Raw genomic sequence first — 21,306 nt, forward strand, 5'->3', positions numbered from 1 at the left:
AGCCTGTGAACCTGTCATAGACAGAGAAGGGGACAGGAGAGTGGGGGGTGGTGTCTGGGACTGTCCACCTCTGAAAGAAAATGACTTTAAAGTAATCAAACCTTTGCTCTTATAAAAGCCAAAATCATTCTCACCATTCCACAAAAGGCATCATTTCACGCTAGGAAAATTCTTATTTTTAAGGGGCCTGTGAGGTTATTCCTCATCGATCTTCTTGACAAATACTTGCTGTTATAAGACGTGGAAAAGAAAAGAAAAGAAATAACTAGGATAAATGTAAAATATTGGCTCCTTATAGGATAGTAATCATCGGTTTATTGGTCTCTCTACCAGGCAAGTAATGACCAAGCCCAGCGTTAAGTGCCAGCAACATTGCCTTGGGCCCTTCCCTCCTAACACCGGCCATCATCTGATTAGAGAACCTCAAAGAAGTCACTATTGCATAATTTTCTGGGTCTTAACAGCCCAGGTTGGCTGGCAGGAAAACTACCTAGGAGGGTTGATAAAGCAACAGTGAAACATGATTTTATTTACTCCACTTACACCTTGCTCTCTGAAAAAGTCTCTGACTATCTCAGATGCTGGTGGCTACAGAAGAAACCCAAAATTGGTTCAAATAGGAATTGTGGGAAAGGTAGGAGAGTGGGGGTGGGGGGAGGGGGAGGACGGGGGCGGGGGCGGTGAGACAGGAAAAGTAAAATTACCTATCCCTTAAAGATTTCCATGAGCTGCACCTAGAAGTAATGAACAACATCGTTACGGCATCTAGACCTGTTCTTAGGTGTTCTGTATTTAAAGCAGGTAAATAAGTTTTTAGCAGTGCTAAAATCACATATGCAATAACATGGTGATGGGAATAAAATGAGTTTTTAATTCTTAATAATAATGCAGTCGTCTAAAGGCAACCGGTTAACCATGCTGAAGGTCCCTGATTAACAAGTGGAAGGCAGTGACATAATTAAGAGGTTATCGGTAGTAATAAAAATGCTCAAACCTGTCTTGGAATGTGATCCCTTTAACAGATAATTTTTAAGAATGTAGCATGTCCTTGCTTTCTCTGTCGAGACACACGTTAGTGATCCCAGGAGGGAAAATAAACATACGTTTTTAAATGAAGATATTTAAAATGTACCCCATATTTCAGCGTGTTGCTGTAACCTGGTCTTTTTTATGTTCCTCCTATAAAACCTAAATTAAGCCTCTTAGGAGAGGTTTTGCTGTAGGTTTCATCTAAGAACACAATACATTTTAAATGGTTCCAGTACTTGAGTGCACTTTAACATGTGATCACCAACGTGCATTTTCTTTCCTCTCTTCCAAGCAGCAGGCTTTTAAAAGGATGAGCCTTCTTTAAAATTTAGCTTCATTTGAAATGTAAACTTTTAACAAATAGTAATTGCTCCTGCAGCTCTATTGATAAAGTGACTGGCAGCAAATCTTTTCTCTCTCTCTCTCTCTCTCTCTCTCTCTCGTAACATTTTGAAACACCCATCAGTGTCAAAGGAAACTGCACACGTCTCCTTTGCTGCTCGAAATAAGGCTCAGCGATGTTAAGAAAAATGTCAGAAAAAGCTTAGTGGATTAAAGTAACATTTCTGCACCATGTCACAGAGAACGGCAGGGCAGACTGGTCTGCATAATTCTGAAAGATATTTTGTGCAAAATGCTTACTCTCTAAACCAAATGAAATTTTATTTGGAAAGATTTAAGATTGTATTTGATAACATACAACATCCAGTTGTTTTTCTAGATCTTGTTATTCCTTAATATGCCTTTGGTATGTATTTTTTAAATCAGAGCAATGATACACCCTTCTCTTTGTAGTGCGTTTCCCCACCCGTGTGCAGCGTCAAAATACATTTCAGACTCTTCAATGCATTTTTCTTTTCTTTCTCAAATTCCTAGGATGTGCATTCAGTGAAAGCAGTAAAAATGCTGGGCTCTTGCGCATGCAAATTTATTGAACTAATCAGTCCTTTTGCGCTTTAAATAAAATTTGTATATGGCTTTGGAGATGCTCAGAATAGTTCATTTATAGATACAAAAATATATACATAAAGCATTTATATTTCATTCATGTATTAAAAATAAATTATTGGTTTGAGATTTTTAGTTTTGTTCTATTTTTCTAAAGAATGTTCAATAATTGCAAAAGTATAACAATAGTAAAATATCTCGTAGTATCATAAGCATGTAATTAAAACTTAACAGTTAAAAAAGAAAATAAGTTACAGATTCATTACTGGATACCAATAGACATGGCAAGATTAGTTTTACAGAAACAAGGTAAATCTCAGCTGATTTTAAGTATAAACTTTTTCAAAACAGTTTAAAAATGAATTTAGACAAATTTGTCTCTTAACCTTTAAAGATTTCCTGCCTGTTTCTGTATGTCCTTTATTACATTAATTTTTTATTTAAATTACACCATTAACTGGATATGAATTTATCAAGAATACATGTATTGATTTATAAAACAGTACCATTAATTATTATAATAGCTAGATGTAGCTGATATTACAAAGCCATTTAAAGGTTTTTAATATAACTTGGACATACATAGATAGATAGACATTATGGACAAGACTACAATTTAAACTGGCTACTAGCAGTTAATGAAATCCTTGATTTATATTCTAGTTTAGAGATTGATTATATTGTTGCTTTGTAAAACTATTTATATTATGCCATTTTTCAAAGGATGTCTCAATAAAAAAGCTAAATAAAATATTCAGTCAATTCCCAAAGCAGATTTTGTTTTCTATATTTTAAATGCTAGTGAAAATAATTGATTGTGTGTGTTCCAAGCTTTGTCATTTCCATTCCAGAGGTGGCTTTCCTGAAGGGAGCCTTGTTTGCAATGCACACTTTCTCGCACACTCTTGATCTTGCAGAAACAAACCCCTTCTCTTTATTTCATTACCAACATCGCTCCCCGCCCTCCCCCCAACAAACCCATGTATATTTCACAAAACCCGCACATCAGGACACATAAGTCTTTTTGGCATCTTTTATGTTATGCATTTTTTTTTTCTTAAGGTTGTGGAAAACTGGGACTTACCCCAAAGCCGCAAAGCAGGCAATCACGAAGAGTATTTGGGTAAGAATGCAATCTGAAGAGAAAAAAAGAAAAATGAGGAAGAATATAAGCAAATAACTGTAACACTTTCAAATTACTTTTCAAATGATAATTAGCCAACGAATAGATTGAAAGTTAAATTCTTTTCACATTGTACTTGGTGTGGGTCTCCTGGTCTCTTTATTTATATCACTTTTCCTTGCCTGGCAACATATGTTACCGATTTATTATAGTATTTTTACTGTTAGCAGACAAATCTAAAGGCTAGCTGAGAAGGCTAGCTTCATCTGATGACTTTCACAACAACTGCAGGGCATCCTTGAGGGTGAGCCAATAGGCTCTTTTGAAGCTATAATACTATTAACCATTTTGATGCCGAAATATTTCTCATAGCTCAAGTTGGTTCTCTTTTTGTAGGTGCTCTGGGTTCTGTGTATATAAAAGTTTAATGTAAATGATTTGTTTAGTAAATATTTCACTAGCCTTCTAAGCACTTTCTTCCATGTGTCCTAAGTTGCATAAAAGCCATATGGATGCTTTGGTTTCTTTATTTTCCCTTTCTTTTACAGGACACTGAAATCTGGACACACATTTATAAGTAAACAGCTATCAAGCATCAAGTTAAGTTGTCACTTCTCCCTCCCGCATGCCATTAATTTTCTGCTACGCTACTAAGAGAAACAAATATTCTTTAGAGTTTCAATGATCACATCACTGATATATGTACAGACCAGAAAAGTAAAGTTCAAGGGAGAGAGATTCTTTTGGGCTAAGACTCTGAAATTACTTTCCAAATTAGAGATGCCGTTCACTATGGCCATTTTAATGGATACGTGGTACTAGCCAAAGGTTTATGCCTTTTAATATGTACACGTGAAAATGTCTGTTTTAGAACTGTACTTGTTGACTAAAGATATTCATTTTAAAGCTGCCAAATAACAAACTTCTATTTTTTATCACCTGTAATTTACTTCAGTCCAAATTATCTAGTTACTTTAATTTAAAATCCTGACAATCTCTTTCGCCACTTAAATGTCCCACGCAGTGTTCACTTACAACTCCAGGTACATTTTATAGAATCTCTTCTGAGCATACATGGCTTAAAATTTTAGAAATTAAGTCTCAGATTTTGGAAGCCAGTGTTTCTTGCCTACAAGGTCCAGCTCGGCAACTACAATGTAATACCATTTTGATACCAGAATTCAAGGAATAAAACTGAGACATCCGTGGTAGCACTTAGGGGTCTCACCGTCAAAAAAGTGAACTTTGAGGACCTGAAATGCACCCTGCACCCCTAAGATGCAGGGGATGCTGGGAGGTATTGTCTGTCCAAACTCACCTAGCATAGTAGACAGTCTGCAAATCATAGCAGTGCCATAACTTCCCAACATATTTCAGAACACACCGCCAACCTGGTTTTCAGACATTTGTATGTAGAATCTGCCTTTGGAACAGGTGGTAAAATAACTACCATCCATCTCACCATTCAGCTAATTCTATTTTTTCTTTATTAAAAGTTCCCAGATCTTCATCACTTAGACTTCAATATACTTTCCATAGATTTTATTTTGATATTAATTATAATTACTCCAGCACAATAATAACAAGTAAATTTTATATTAAACATATATAGACATATGGTTTTGTCCCAGTCTAATGTCGCTTAATCTTTAAGGGGGCTTACTGTTAAGACCTACTGTCAGATATCTACCATATGTATTTTTTTTTTTTGTCCCAAGGAGGCATCTTACAGTGACTCTAGGTAATTTTAAGTCAGGAGCAATTGTGATCAAAAGGATTTCAGCTTCTGAGAATGAGGCCAAGTTTCTGAAAGCATAAATGCACAGCAGTTCTGAAAGTGATCGCATGTAGGGTTACGAATACCCAGGTGACTCAGTGCTAGTCCTGTCATTTCATTCCATGAATGAGCCCATCCTAAAGGTACTGATTAGGACATGTTCATTTTAAAAATTAATTTTCTCAGAAAAATGAATGGAGACAACGCTGTTGAAGTCCCTAGAGTCTTCTTCTTCAAAAGATTATATTTTTGAACCAAGATAAAATCTCTAGCAGAGTTTTATCCCCACACATGGAAGCATGCCAACCGTGTACATGGCGCTCCAAGCTCCTCGATGCTTGATGCTTGTTTAGACTGGGTCCTCCGCTCCCTGATATAGTGCCCTTAATAGAGGAAATGGGCTGGACTGTCCCTTCTCTGCTTCTCTTAATCTGCCCCCTCCACCCACCACATTGTCTCTCCCTCCTCCACCTTAAGGCAGGTGCCTTTTAAAGGCCTGGATCTGAAGACACACGTTCCTCCAGCTTCCTGGCTGGGGCTCTGTCCTTATCATTCTGTAATATCTCTAACTGGCCCCTTCCAGCAACTGGTCCAACCCTAAGCTGGGATCCCCCCTTCCCTGTTGCTCCTCACCTCTACCCTGACCCCCAAGGGCCACCACCCTGCTTTCTGTTTTGTCCATCACCTCGGTTCTTTTCCCCTGTTTCTGACCTGCACTTTTTCTGGATCAGACGCAGGCAGGTTGAGAGGTAATGAGAACCAGATGGACACAGCGCAGAAATTGCCCAAATGGGTATGAGAATGTGGGGAGCTGTCAGGCATGGAGAGAAGCTGGAATTTTTCAGCAATAAAATGGGATTTATCGCCACTCTACCACAGTCATTGCCGACAACCGTTTACCTTGACAGAAACCCCATTCCAATAGGCCACGCCGATGCAGATTCTTTTTTCCCAAAGAGTGATGATTGGTATTTGTTCTAAGGCTCAAATGGCCTGCACTAAAGGTGAAGCATTAGGCCAAAGTCCTGTATTCCCCACTGAGGCAAATGAACCTGCTAAAATAAGTTCCTTCCACAATGGCTGTGTAATTGAAACCAGAAAGTGAGAGAATTTGATAAATTGCTTGACCCTGAAGGAATGTTAAGGTCATAAATTTTCATTGCATTTTTTTCTCTCTCTTTTTTTATTTTTATATATTGATTATATTTAGTATTTGCTTCAAAATTCAACAAGCTTACAGATCATCGGTTGTGGCCCCAGGGGAGAGCACAGTAAATCATCAATTAAGAGGGCAGGGGGGGCCATTCTCCTCTCATCTTCCAAAGAGGAATGTCAGCTCCTCAGTCTTCCAAGGACAGTCATGGAGGTGTCTCACATCTCAGAATTATTCCAACTTTGCACGCAATTTGTCCTGGCATGGACAAAGTCAAATCCGCAGGAAAGATTTTTCTCGGAGGGTGCTGCTACACTTCTATCATTTAAGAATGATGGACTGTTAAGAGACTGGCAATCCATTTACAGCGATCACACCCACACACCTTTTCCCCCTGGAACCTGAAAGAAGGAACAATGGTATTTTAGCTGAAAAAGGCAATCCTCTTTTTTTAGGTAAATGGAAAGTGTGCCTGTGTGTGTGTGCTTGAGAGCCCCCGTGCTGCTGAATGCTGGTTTTGGCAAGTCTGCTTTGAAATTTTTCAAACTTACTTTTTTAAAATCTGGATTATCTTCATGTGGAAATAAAACATAGGTCATAAAAACAGCCCAAACCACGTACGACATAATGTAAAACGGACTAAAATACTAAAGTCATCACATAGTAGCAAATTTCTACACGTCTTGCTTTAAGGTTTTACTTGTTTTTCTAAGAAGTGAATGAACTAGGCTTGTCAGCATTTTAATTTAGCTGTATTTTCTACCGATGGCTTGTCGTGATACATTACAAAGAGCGTATATATATATCTCACCACTCTAACAGGTTAAATAATTTCTGGATCGCCAAAACTTCTGGTCCTTGAAAATTTTAAAGAATAACCCATCTCCTTTGTGTTTGTGTGCTTAGCTTATTCTCACTGTAAAGTAAATAAAATCAGAAGTATTTAATCACGAATGCTTAGCTTTTATGTTCAGAATTTTCAGAATTCAAGAGACCCAAACTGGGACGCCAAGCAGAATTTCTGACTGACCACCAGGACAATTTCTCTAATTTAGGAAAGATTCGTGCCGATTTATTTTCAACTATTAATGATCAGTTTACAGATTGAAACCAATACTAGCTCAAGGGTGTGTAAGTATTAAATAAGCCCGTGTACATTTCTTGAAAACCATCTAAACTGTATAAGAAAAAGATAATTTATGGTGCATTCCTTAAAGTATCATTGGTAGGGGTGAGACTAAATAATTTCCAGTCCTGTATCGTATTTTCTTTTGCTCAAAAGTAATGAATGACAATATTTATTCAGAGTATTTCTATCTCAAAAAATTTTTCTTGGTCAAGTAAAGAAATTTGAAAGAGAGTCCATAAAAGAAATAAATCCAAATCCTTATTATCCCCAAACATGAAAGTCAGAGAATTTGTGAGTGAGGCAAAGTAGTAAGTAATAAATAGTTCCAAGGCTGTTGAAAATCTTAGAACCTGGCACCAAAGTGCAGGGGAAAAGATAACTTTCATACGTTAGTGCTTATATGTTTATAAATAATCTAATAGGAACTCAGCAAGCATGTGTCTTCATCTTATAGTAGGGAGATCATGATGGACCTATGATCTACTTTTAATCTAGTGGCTTTGTCAGTGTTAAAAACGTGACTTCCTTCCTCTGCACTTAAAAATTTCGTTGCAAGGCTGTTTCAGAAAAACAAAAAATAAATAAATATATGCGTATGTATGTATATATACATATCTATAAGTATAAATAAAATATGAACAGAAAATGGCTTCAATCACTAATATTTTTGCAAACTAATGTTCAGCTGATGCAACTCAATTTTATTTTGCATCACATTAGTGTCATAATGGTAATGACTAGCCTTTATTCACTAACAGTTTGAGTCAGCACTTTGAGACATTTTCAAATTAGGTCATACTGCACATTTGTGGCTGATACAAAGGTTGATTAAGAGAGCTGCACAATTTTAAAGTGATGTGGTGTGAGTTGAATTAAGTTCTCTCTCTGATAGTTACGGGAAATGTGAGCCACCATAACTAAGCAGAAATAATGTATGGGCTATAGGGGGAGAATATATTTCCACAGAGTGCTTGAAGTCATACTCATTTACAATTTCACAAAGTCCTCTGTCTGTTATGGAAGAATTCTATCATGGGGCCTAGAAACAAGCAATGAATTACAATAAGGACACTGGAGGCCTGGTCCTCAGTCCTGTTGCAGTGAAAGTCAGTTTTTGCCTTTATGTCCCTTTTGATCGTCTCAATAAAGAGCTCTTTTTTTTTTTTTCCTTCTAGTCACTGACTACTGCTTTTCTGAAGTCAAAATGATCCTGTGTCACAACCAAACCATTTACCCATAATGTGATGATGCTGAGGTCTGGCTAAATCGTTATGCAGGCTGGACCTGAAGAGAATAAAAAAGAAAAGAAGGAAGAAGGTCCACTTAAAGTGATATTGTCATGGCAGACCCACAACCTCACCTAAAATGTGTAGGCACAGGACCGTCTTTAATTCACCCCGCACTTCCAATGAATTATAAAAATTACCCCGGAAAAAGAGCACCTTTTCATTGGGTTTAGGGAGAAGAAAAATAAAAGCTGAAAGTCTTACTTGTTGGTTTGCTCAAAAGGGCAAAAATAGCTATTATTGACACTGTATTCACTTCACATTGCCCTCTCTGTAGCAGAAAGGAGCCATAGAAGACTATATATATGTCCATATATATATAAAATATTATTGGTACAAGTGACCTTAAAAACCAAGGAACCTGGAGGAAAACTGGAACCGTGTATGGCCCTGAGACGAAAGAAAACCTCCGTCCTTGGCTTAGCAGGCTTTGGTCCCGAGGACACAAAAGGAGTTCCCCATAGTTTCTCTTGCACATATCCCTGGCTTTCTTTGCATGGGCACCCTGAAACATATGGGATCAAATCACATTGTATTTATGTCTTTGTTGTGCTTTTTCAAATTTCCACTTCCCGTGCAGACCTTTCTGTACTCCTGGATTGCGTCCCTCCCGGAAGGGACGGCCAAGGTGGCCTGCCCTGCCCCCTGCGGACCGCTTACCTCCAGCTTCTTTTCAGTTTCTTTGAAATTCCATCTGAGCTTTCACGGAAGTTTGTACTGAACTTGTTTTCTTGGGGAAAAGACACAGGCAAAGTAAGAGGAAGGACCCCACTAAAAAAAAAAATTAAAAAAAAGTGTACATGTTGATTTTTTTTTTTTTTTAAATAAATGAGCCTGGGGCACCTGCGTGGCTCAGGTGGTTAAGGGTCTGGCTCCTGAGCTCAGCTCAGGTCTTGATCTCAGGGTCATGAGTTCAGGCCCCGCACCATTTATTATTAAAAAAATAATAAATGCACCTAATTGGGGACATAAAGTTGTATTAGTCACAATCACTCTCGATATTTATAATATGTTTATATTCCAGGCTCCTTAAGATTTTCACAAGAATAAAAGGCAAGCAGCCTTCAAATCTTGAGAGGGATATAAACAAGAACTCTTCGGAAGGCAGGGAGGGAAAAAAAAGGAAGAGAGAAAAACAGGGAGGGAAGGAGGGAAAGGAAGACTGATTTCAGCTCTTTCCCTCCATCCCAACAAAGTCCTGCTCCCGAGGCACCATCCCCAGTCACTGGTGTCTGTCCTTCTGCTGCGCGAGCTACGAGCCCTGCGAGTGACACGTAAACTGGCTGCCTTCAGTTCTGCCGTCGTGGCTTTCTTGTTACGCACAGAACCCACACTTCTAATAAGGCATAACTCGAATTTGGATAACTCCTTGCTCTTGCTGAACTACAGAGCTTGCTCTGCCTGACCTGACGATTTAGCCCAAGAGCAAGAGCCACGGAACGTCCTGAGACCCAGAGGAAAACACAAACATCCCTGGGTTCGTAGGCTGCCGATTTATACCTGAAGCGAAGGCCGCAGGATGTCTCAAGCACATACGTTCTACTTTCGAACACACCCCGGGGGTGTGCAATCACTTAATTTACATTTTCGAAAGGTCACTGGTGGTACTCGCTAGAAGGGATTAGGTATTTGACTTATTTTGAAGTAGGCTACTTTGCCTAGCTAGGGAGACACACCTTTCCAGCTACTGGGCTGACCTAAGTCTGAGTCGCCGTGATATCGCCAGGAGCAGACAAAAGTATTTTTGCCATTTTGTTAAGCAATTAAGGGAATACTTGAGTTTCTCCAACAGTTTAATTTAGTACACGAGAATAGCATCCAGTGAGCTATGTTTATTAATAGTGGGGGTTTTATTATTATTTTCCAGAACAGATACAGTAACATTACAGGGGTTCAGTGTGACTTTTGATGATCTGGCATGCCGTGATTAAATAAGGTTAACCCTCATTTTCTATGCTAATAGGATATTTATAATCTCCACAGCATATCCAATTTAACGATTTTATTCTCTGTTGTTCAGAAAGTATTTCTTATTAGTGAAAGAGAATACCCTTACATTCGCCACAGATGCTAGTTTAATTGGGCTTGAGTGCCTTGTGTATAATTAATCCACTTCTCTAATATTTCATCTATAATTACACAATGAACAATGTGCTTAAATTTCATAAAATTAGTGGGTTCAAAAGAAAGACTTCAAAAAAAATGAGCATTCCCTTCTCAAGCTTTCCCAAGCCTTACTGAGAGCCTGATGAAAATACGGCTCAGGCCAGTGTGAGTTCTGTGAATGCGGAATGGATGCCCAAAGGCTCTGAAGTTAAAAGCAAAGATAATGGTCTCCTCCAGCTCTGCTCATCTCACCAATGACAATGTCAGCAGCAGCACTGTTTGGTCCAGTCCCCGCTATCGCTGGAGAAATTGGATCAGAATCGCCACATACTGTATTCCGAAGGTCCCTGCAAATGTCCGTCTTCAAGAAGGTATTTCAAATGGCAAATCTGTTTGGTTTGGGGTTTGGGTATTTTTCTATCCCAGCATTTAGAGCTCTCTTTTGGGCAAACTCATTTCAGATAGCAGCCTATGAAGCTTATCATGGAAATCAACTTTTAGTTCTGTTAGGAATGTGACCAAGAAGAGAAAGAGGGAGAACAAAAAGAGAGAACCTGCTTTATGATTTTGAGCGTTCCTTTACTGATGGAAGGAAGTTAGTGGAACCCCTGAGTGTGCGTGTGTGTATTACCCATGTTAGTTCAAATGAGGATGTTTTTACACTGGCAGGATACTTGCTGACTTTATTAAAAAAAAAAAAAAGGATTTCAAGGACAAAAGAAAAATGCATTATGGGGATTTGGGAGAGTTTTTCCAAGGGCCACAGGAAACCTCCATGTTCATGCTCAGTGCTGTCCAGCTCGGGGGAGTTGTCCACATGCCGCCTTCAATGTGCCTTCTCTTGTACCCCTAAAATATCCATCTTATAAAGGTCCTTAGAGGTTACTTCCTCATTTTGCTTTCCAACATGTTCGTTCCACTTCTTCCAAAGAGAGTGCCAATTGCCAAAGTGACCACTGGGATTCAGCAGCCTACCCACTGGTCAACAGACAATGAAACACCCCCAAAGATGTCAAACAGAATCACCTTTTGAACCCACAACGTCTAAGTGAAAAAGCAGTTGGTTGTTGTATTAGTCAGGATCTGGTCGGGAAACTAGAATCACCACCAGATAGTTCAACAGGGGGATTTAAACTAGGGAACTAGTCACAAAGGTATCGAAAGAACTGAAAGGTCCAATAGAGACCCACCAAGAGTTTGGCAATAGTAGGAAGCCACTGCTATCCCTAGATCGAAGGAACCAAGGAAAGGGGACAGGTTCTGGGACCTCGGAGGAGATGCAGCCATTGCCAGAACCGCTTTGAAAGCACATGGAGACAGGGGGTGGAGTATCCCAGCCTCTCCCATCCTCTCTACTGAGAGGCTTCTTTGGCAGAACCTTTATAGAAGGCAGATGGCAAGGTGCTTGGCAGGGGTAAGCCCCCTAGAATATGAAAGAGCAAGAAAAGGGCAGGAATGGGGCTCAGAGCAAACAGGTGTATGACCAAGCAAGGTTCCTTCTCAACAGCCTTAAGACTCGTGTGTGAAGATAAAATTCCATACGAATCCCCGCGTGAAGACAGAAGGAAATTGGTATTTACGTTGTTTTCGAATTCCTGAGGTGCTACATCGAGGAGCACCAACTAGGAAAATGACTATCATGTCGACGATAAACATTTGAGCAAACTCAATCTACTTTAGCTATGTGGATTAAAAGGGGACACAGATGCTTAAAAAGTTGAGGCCACCCTCTATCCGAAACCTTCGAAGTTGTGTGTCATTTTCCAGCCCCGAGTGGCCCACCAGCAGCAAAGTGAGGTGCAAAGAGCGGGTCAACCTTGACTTCAAGTTTTCTGGACACCATAGACTTCGTACAGCCCAGGCTTTGCTTGAACAAAGTTGGAAGGTTTTTCTTGGGGATGCTTTGCTGCACCCCATCTGAGCAGCCCCAGACTGTTCGTGTTCTATGCCCCTTCACCATACAGCTGCCCCATGGCCAGATCAACTACTGAAAAAATAGTGTTTCTATTATCCTCATAACCCTCAAACTATTCTTCCTGGACACCTGCTAGCACTGGTAGGGTTTGTCGTTTAGGCTCAGGGACAAGGTCACCTCGAAGCCTAGACCCGAGTGTACTTTCAAGGTTTAACATCTTATCTTCCTGCTCCTCTATTTTCAGCCGTGTCACTTGTCCATTACAATGCATGCCGCAGTTAAAAGAGATTTGCATTTGGTCCTACAAAATGAAGATTTCATAAGTTAGCTTTTTTTTTCTTCCTGACCAGAATCCATATTACTTGGAAAGAGAAAGGCCAAAGGGAAATTATTGCTATTTTAGACAGCAGCATAAATTTTCTTCCTATTTTTAACCTAGCTTTTAATTTAATAAGTTTTATGACCCTTATATTAAGTACATATGTTTTACAAGACATTGTGTCCCTTGAGTCACCCTGAATTTGCTCTACTGTACCGGAGTTAAATGAACGAATACCATGTTTCTGATTTTAGCTCACCCTGCATTTGATCCTTATAATACGCCCGGTAAAGCTTCCTAAAAACAGAGAACCACAACACAACTCAAAGGCCATCTAAAGGCTGTCATATATTGTTTTAAATGAAGTGAATGACTGTGTGTCCCTCAGAAGTATTTTAAATTTTGGATTTCTCTTACTGGTACTTGTAATAAATAATGAAGGACCTACAAAGTCATGAAAATGGTGCCAACTAAGCAAACAAACACCTTTATGGGTTTATTCCATTGGCCAGTGTGAAGACAGTTCTCCTTCAAATTCAAGTTTCAAAATTGAAAACAATCAGATATGGTCATCTGAAGTAGTAATAATTTTCTTCTACAAAAATTTCCATCATCCTGTGTTCATGGTCATTTGAAAATGAGTTTGGTGCTATTTAAATACAGTGAGGGTCTCACCAATCCTAAAAGAAAGATTCTTTGAATAATAATTCTATGGTTATTTAAGAAGAACTTTTTGAATTCATACCAGAATGGAAGAAATCACCTACAATGTTAGTGTAGAGGTCGGTTTAGCAGTTAGTAGTTGGCTAATGAAGAGATAGGTTTTCCTAAGTCCACAGGGGGTGAGCAGTAGGCAAGAGCTGTGGGGGCAGATGCGTGCCCCGGCTCAGAGGCGTGTGTGTAAATAGTGCAAAACTATAACCACATTGCATTGGTGACCAAACTTGTTTTTTAATTAAGATGTAATGGATTTTTATACCCTACCAGAGTACAGGAGCCATTGATTAGCTGAATATTCAACCAGAAAATCTTTATAACGTAATACAATTTGTTTTGAAATATGCTTTATAAATTTTCTGCTTCAATTCTGATTTTCAAATGGTTTCCCTACATACGCCAAAGTTTAGTAAATCAAGAGCTTACTAAAAGTGCATTTTAGGTCAATGGATTGAGGGTGGCACAAACTCAAGATGGCAAAATTAGCCTTCACACCACAATTTCAGATTATGTGCCAGAATGTATGACTGTGTACACTTGAGTTTACTAATGCATCAAGTCCAATTCAAGAAGCCATTAATTTCTTTCCTTTTCATTTTGTTTGCTTTTGTCCTACTTCAGTGACTTTGAAGGACATGACCTTAAAATATAATTGGTTATTCAGTAGAACTTCCCTCAAAGATCTACATAAGAATTGATGTTTATTTCACAATCATGTATAGGCTCAAAATGGATATGTTGCCTCGTGATTTTATTGTCAGAGGAAACCATCCATTATTTTCAAAAGGAAAGAATCTCAGCTTCTCTGTATTTCATTTTCAAAACTGAGTGACAAAAATATTAGACCTGTGTGAAATCTATTTAAATATTGGCTCCTTGTAGATTATTTGCATTTAAAAGGTTGTTTTGTTTTTTTAGAAAACATGGAAGGGTCTCTAATATCTAGAAACTTTTGGTCAGTCCAACCATCTATGTTATGGCCACTCTGCTGAGAAATACAGGTTAGGATGGAATGTTGGCATTAGGCTCCAGGAAAACAAGGGCTGGCCATTTTAGCCCGTCAACTAGAACTCCTGGTCACCTCCCAAGGGGCAAATTGATGTCAAGTTCTGCTGTCTGTCAGGATTAAGTGCCTGTTTGCTTTTTCACTAACATGTGGTTTGAGAACAAAGCAGCTCAAATCTCCTCAGTCCCTAACAAAGCATCTCAAATTGCTGAGTAAAATTCCTTAATCCCCCATCTTAATCTGAAAACACCAGCAGCGCAGGGTAGAACACTGTGGTCTCTTTTTGTGTTGCTTCTCCACTCCACCCACCCCTATCGCCCCCATTCCTGACCACCTCCTCCTCAACACCACCATTAGCATGTGCATTTGACTCCCCCTTTCAGTGATTCTTCAGTAGAATATCATCAAGTTGGAAATCCAGGTAATGTGGTCGGAGATCGTACTGCATCTAGTCATTTTTATTCCTTATCAATTTCCTTTTTAAAAGTGAAGGGAAAAAAAATAAAGATCATAACAGAGGGATTAATTAACCACCTTCACATACCCTTGAAGTTTATATGTACATAAATAGTATTGTCAAAAGTCTTAATGGACAGGATTTGATTGCTTGCTTGCCATATTTGTCAATTCTCAGTCGGAAGTCGAAGGGATATGGGGATTTCGCATACAAACTTAGGATATTTTCACTAGGTAAGAGAAAGAAGCGAAATTCTCTTCGATGACTGGTTTGAAACTATGAAACAGTCTTTGTTAACATGTGGCAAAAGAATCAGCATTCAGAAAATATTTCCCATGATTTGCATATGTTCATTATATATTAAGGAAGATTTTATCCAACCACTAGAGTTGAAAGGCTTCAACTTTTGGATGCCTTAATTTGCAAAGCATTCCAGTCTGCACGTTGAATTACATAAAACCCTATTTCAACGCTTCATGATATCTTTCCTTACTAATTTTAGTCGAAAATAGGATTTGTAGATTTTTCTTAGGAGGATATTTTGGAGAGCTGCCAAATTAAGCTCTGGTCTTAGGGAAGCTGAAACTAACTCATGATGGTTATTTTTCCCCCCTATTTTTCTATAAAAAAGTTGAATTCACCATAAAAAAATAAAATAAGGGGCACCTGGGTGGTGCAGTCAAACTTCCTACTCTTGGTTTTGGCTCAGGTCATGATCTCAGGGTGTGAGATCAAGCCCCGAATCAGGCTCCACGATCAACACGGAGTCTGCTAGAGATTCTTTCTCCCTCTCCCTTTGTCCCTTCTGCTCATGCACTCTGTCTCTCTCTCTCAAATAAATTTTTAAAAAGGAATTTAAAATAAAATAAATAAAATAAAATCAGGGGCGCCTGGGTGGCACAGCGGTTAAGCGTCTGCCTTCGGCTCAGGGCGTGATCCCGGCGTTATGGGATCAAGTCCCACATCAGGCTCCTCCGCTATGAGCTTGCTTCTTCCTCTCCCACTCCCCCTGCTTGTGTTCCCTCTCTCGCTGGCTGTCTCTGTCTCTGTTGAATAAATAAATAAAATCTTTAAAAAAAAATAAAAATAAAAATAAAATAAAATCAGAAAACATTACCTCACTTCAAAAATTTCATTCAATTGAGTGCTAAGTTAAGATAGATCCTGATCTCATAGGTTCTCACTCTTTTTTCCTCTTCTTTCATAATGGTCTCCTCCTTAAAACAACTGATGTTAATAAAACCCCACTCCCTAGTAATCTGGGGCTCTGTTGCAGTATGTATATCTCTGAAAAATGGTAATTAAGCTTTATAGAGAATGTAAAAAATAGGAGACCTAAAACTTCCCAACACCCAGGCAAATAGCACCTGTACTACTTTAATACTATCTCTTCCCTCATTTTTCTTTCTGACATTTTCACTTTCTACTGGAATGGGTGAAGGGAAAGAGCAAAAAAGAGGGAAGTACCTGCAAACATCATCATTCTAGGTCAAGCCTTCACCGCCGACTATCCCTTTGAAATGTTAACCTTTATTAGAAAAAATAACATAATTGGAATTCAGATACAAAACACCACATTTCTCTCAGTAAATTCATTTATTCTCATAAAATTCCCACTTAAATAGCAGAAAAAGCTCCCTCCCCAATTCAGAAATGATTATCCTTTACAAATTACAGGTTTTTAAGCTCATCACTTTTAATATAAGAAAAATAGAAAATCTGGACAGTGTTGCAGCTTCCTAATCCATAAATCCTCAAACATGAAACTTTCTGCCTCAAGCCCAAGGTTGAAGGCAATGACCTCGGATGGCCTAAAAAAGAGCAATAATCCCAGAAAAGCTTGATAATACAGTACATAGTACATGCATAGGAGCTGTACCATGGAACCACAGCCAAGCTGTGTTTGAGTCCCGGTTCTTTTGTTTCCTAGCTGCGTGAACTTGGAAAAGTTACTTAACCTCTCTGTGCCTCAATTTCCCCCCGAAAATGAGAATTATGGTCATACCCAGCTCATAGGAATATTAAATGCATTAATATTTGTTGAATACAGCACTGTCTGAATTTTTTCTTAAATTATACCTTACCAGTATAGTTTGAAAATACAATCTCTCTTTTTCTACTCTATTCAAAGAAAAGCACTTTACATCCTAAGATGACAGCATGAGAAGAAAAGAAATAAAATGGTAGGAGAAGGGGGTTTTTGCTCAAAATAGGGAAGAATATGCAAGACCAAAAAATTGTGATTATGTGAAATACATGAAAAATATATCTTTAAGGGTTCAAAGGATTTGGAAAAGGATATGATGTGTTTCATGTCCTAATAGCCTACCTTAGTCATAACCAATAGTTCTTTGAGAACTCTTGATTATTCTAGGCAAGTTATTTTGTTAAACAAGCCATTGGATATTTAGACTATACCTACCTTGGCAAATAGGTATTACTAGAGTTGGACTTGAGCAAATAAATGCCATATTTTGGAACATCTTAACAACCTGAGTTGAGATCCCAAAACAAATATTTCTAGTAGTTGGGTCTTTTTTTTTTTTTTTCACTAATGGACATTCTCATTTTAAGCATTAAGTAAAATAGCACCTGGGTGGAAGTTTCTATAAGGTTTTCCCAAGCTTTCTCATATACCCTTCCAGCTATCATTTAAACCAGCACTCCTGGTTGCCCCATTGAAATAGTCACGAAGATATTTTCTTTCACTCACTCTTTCAGCCAGTATTCATTGAATCTCTACCTGGGCTAGGCCCTGCACTAGGTGTTGTAACACAACACTGAACTACACAGACACAACCCATGCCCAAAAGCATACGACTGGCAAAGATTCCCTGACGACTAACGTATACCCAAATGAGAATGTTGGAAAACCTTTTTCCAACCTGGACACATGTTTTCTCAGCCTCTTCAAGAATAGCAGTTATGGTGACTGGGCCACACAATCTGAATATTCAAGACTCTAGCTAAGAGATTTGGGTAACATTTCAAGACATTAATCTCACTCCAGTGTAACCAAGTTCCCAAGGCTAAGCTTGAATGAAAAACAACGAGAAAGTCCTTTAATACAGCTCAGCTCAGATAAAGCGTGTCTGTGGTCCAAGAGCAGCTCGATATTTTGTTGAGCGTAGTATCAAGAAAGTTTCTGTAAAGGACAAGGTTCAAAATGGGGGTGTTACCACCCGCACGTGTACTGGAACAATTAGAATGTGTGGGAGTCTCCAAACTTCCCTCAGGCCATAACTCTTCTTTGCAGGTTGTACTGCAACTGAAATTATTAAAGATGGCTCCAGTCATGTACTCATGAAGCCGGAGCCAATGATGCAATTCTCATGCTCTCTACTTGGTTTTGCCATATCTCGGAGGCATCAACTGGTCTAGTTGGTTTTGCCATATTTCACAAGTATAAACTGGTCTAGTTAGTTTTTCCATATCTCACAGCTATAAACTCATCCTAAACCTAAATAATCTAAAATTATATATTTGCAGGCACAACCAATCAAGGGAAAGATACCAATAAGTCAACTTACATACAAATTGAAAAAAACTTTCAAAATACATTCTTTAACAATAACAGAACTGCCGGTGTGTACAATGGACCACATATTAGTATTCCCTAAGAAAAGTCTTTCCAATCATATTTATTTATAAGCCCAAGGAAAACCTGGAAGAAACTCCTCATGAAAAGGAGGGCCTTATAATGAAATGCAAGGCAGCTAACACCTGCTTTTCTAACTTTCGTAAAGCTGGTACAGAACAGTGAAGGCCTGACCACACAAGTCTAAGGGTATTGATGTTTATCTCCACTTTATTCACGGCTTAACAGAACTTCAGCTTTCTATAATGGTTAAAAAGAAAGAAAGAGGGGCGCCTGGGTGGCACAGTGGTTGAGCGTCTGCCTTCGGCTCAGGGCGTGATCCCGGCGTTACGGGATCGAGCCCCACATCAGGCTCCTCCGCTATGAGCCTGCTTCTTCCTCTCCCACTCCCCCTGCTTGTGTTCCCTCTCTCGCTGGCTGTCTCTATCTCTGTCGAATAAATAAATAAAATCTTTAAAAAAAAAAAAAGAAAGAAAGAAAGAAAAACTGAAAATAACCTAATGGTCCATCAAGAGGCAACTGGCCATACAATTACTAAAAATGATCTCTGTGTGTGTACGTGTGTGTGTGTATGTATGTGTGTACGTGTGTGTGTGTATGTGTGTATGTGTGTATGTGGTCTTATCGGCATTCATGCCATATTCTTAACTTAAAAATGCAGGTGAGAAGATCATATGCATAGCATGACCCTATTCGGGAAAACACATCTGTTTTGAATAAATAATACAAGTCTGAGAGAGAACACAAAGAAGTGAATGACGGTTGTCTGTTCAGAGGGTTTTCCTTTCTCACTATATTCTGTGTCCCACCTATGGTTTCAGAAGTTGAAACCCAGGTAGGGCTTCATTACGTAAACCCAGATAGGCGCGGCCGAGCTCTCGCTTCTGAACATGAGTGCCCAGACGGAGGGCGTCTGTTAGCTTCCAGTACACAGAAACCTGGGCACTACTGCCTGCCAGTAAGTCTCACATAAATGAATACACCAGATATATGCACTGTTACGTACAGACATACACACAAACTTTACAGAAACACTATGAATGATGAAGACTATTATCAGTAATAATCACCCACATCTGTCCACATGGCTACGCTATCGGCAGTTCTCAAACTTCAGGGAGCATGAAAGACCCCCGAAAGTTTTGTTAAAACACCAATTGCTGGTGGACCTGCCCTCAGAGTCTCTGATGAAGCAGGTTTGGGGTGGGGCCCGAGAATCTGCATCTCTAACAGGTTCCCGGAGCCGCTGATGCCCCTGGTCAGGAAACCACTTTGAGAACTACCGACATAGCAACGCTATTTCGCCCACACGGTGGGAGGCTGAGGGTGATCTGGTGCCTCTCCGTTCAGTGTGCTCCAGTCTCCTCTCGGGAAGACGGTAAACAGCTGTTCTTTCTCCTCACTGGAGAAAAGAGAGGAGATGGAATTAACGTTCAGCGGAATGATTTAGGTTTGCTCTAGAGGGAAAACGTCCTTACGGAAGGGTTATTAAGTGCTAAGATGGGCTTAGAGGGTTACTAAGAGGAAGTTTTTGTTATCTGCCTCCCTGGAGATTTTTCAGAATTTATAAACCTAACTTGAATGAAAGGGAAGGAAGAGAGTCGGCAGAAGGGGCACTAGTTATTTTCAGGTGAACGAAACCCATTCCACTACCTTTTGCTGAACTGGGATAACTAAATGTTTTCTCTTCCTCTGTTCCCCAATCAGAGTGATATGCAAGTGTTCTCTCTGTTTTCTCTCTCTTCAAGGAGAGTGTCTCCGATTCATATCACACTGAAATGGTTTAATTTGTAACCTTTCCTTGAGACAGAAAAACGGATCAACCAGGGCATCTTCCTCATGCTTGGAAAGCACCAAATAAGAGGTTTACATCTATCTCCTTCGAGGAAAAAGCCCAGAGCTCAGATATCAGCTCAGTAAAGCTTACAAAAGGTTGCTTTCCACATGGGTCCGGAGCTTCGAGAGAGAACCTTTGGAGAATGAAAACAGGTTTAGTTATATTTTCTTCAGGTTAAACTCTTTGTTCTCAGCTGTTTGCCAGCTCACAGAATAAAACAAGTCTCCATCTACAGCCTATATTTCCCTTCCCTTGTTACACATGTGGACATTCCCATGGTTCCCATCATGCAACTGGGAAAACAGACATACCACTCTCCCACTGCATTTCAAGACCTTGGACTCTGGTGGGTGTAAAACCTAGATTCACAGCTCCACCGATATTTCCTGCCTGTGTGACCTTGAGCGGGTTACTTAATCTCTCTGTTCCTCCTCTGTATGATGGAATCAATCATACCTATTTACCTTGGAGAATAAACAAGATACAGTGTCAAGAGGACCAAGCCCAGTGCCTGCCTCACATGAGGACACACAAATGTTGTGTCACCCTTCAAAGCCCAGTCCAGGAGGGGAAAATGGGCTCCTGGACAGAAGCCATTTGACGGCTCTTAAGTCTGATTCAGTATGGGTTACAAAGATAATCTCGTACATAGATTTTGTCCACTGCCTCTCTTCTCCCAGGTCAATGCAACAACTTTGCTTCAATGAGTGTCTCTGAATTTTCAGTGGCCTGTGTGGTGGAATAGCCTTTCCTGCACTGGTACATTAATAAACTAAATTGTTTTGGATGCAATTATGTAATTAACTCCCAATCAACATTTCCTTTGGAACCCATTATTTCCTTTAATATGCAGTGAGAAAATGGAGAGACAGCTTTGGAGTCAACATTGGTATTCAGATTTCCGTG

General features: G+C 39.4%; 1 long non-coding RNA gene across 2 annotated transcripts in view; it reads right to left on the minus strand.

The window, feature by feature from the left end:
• Positions 1-21,306, minus strand: part of LOC103671332 — a 38,742-nt gene that overhangs the window by 3,220 nt on the left and 14,216 nt on the right. The window contains exons 2-3 of one of the 2 annotated variants that reach the window (XR_570844.1): positions 3,062-3,113; positions 705-734 (exon numbers count right to left, since the gene is read on the minus strand). This is a non-coding gene — a long non-coding RNA (uncharacterized LOC103671332). The remainder of the gene's footprint in view (positions 1-704; positions 735-3,061; positions 3,114-21,306) is intronic. The other variant, XR_570845.1, reaches the window with a different exon arrangement.

The sequence above is a fragment of the Ursus maritimus genome, unplaced genomic scaffold, assembly GCF_017311325.1.
Source record: "Ursus maritimus isolate PB19 unplaced genomic scaffold, ASM1731132v1 scaffold_6, whole genome shotgun sequence".
Classification (NCBI taxonomy): domain Eukaryota; kingdom Metazoa; phylum Chordata; class Mammalia; order Carnivora; family Ursidae; genus Ursus; species Ursus maritimus.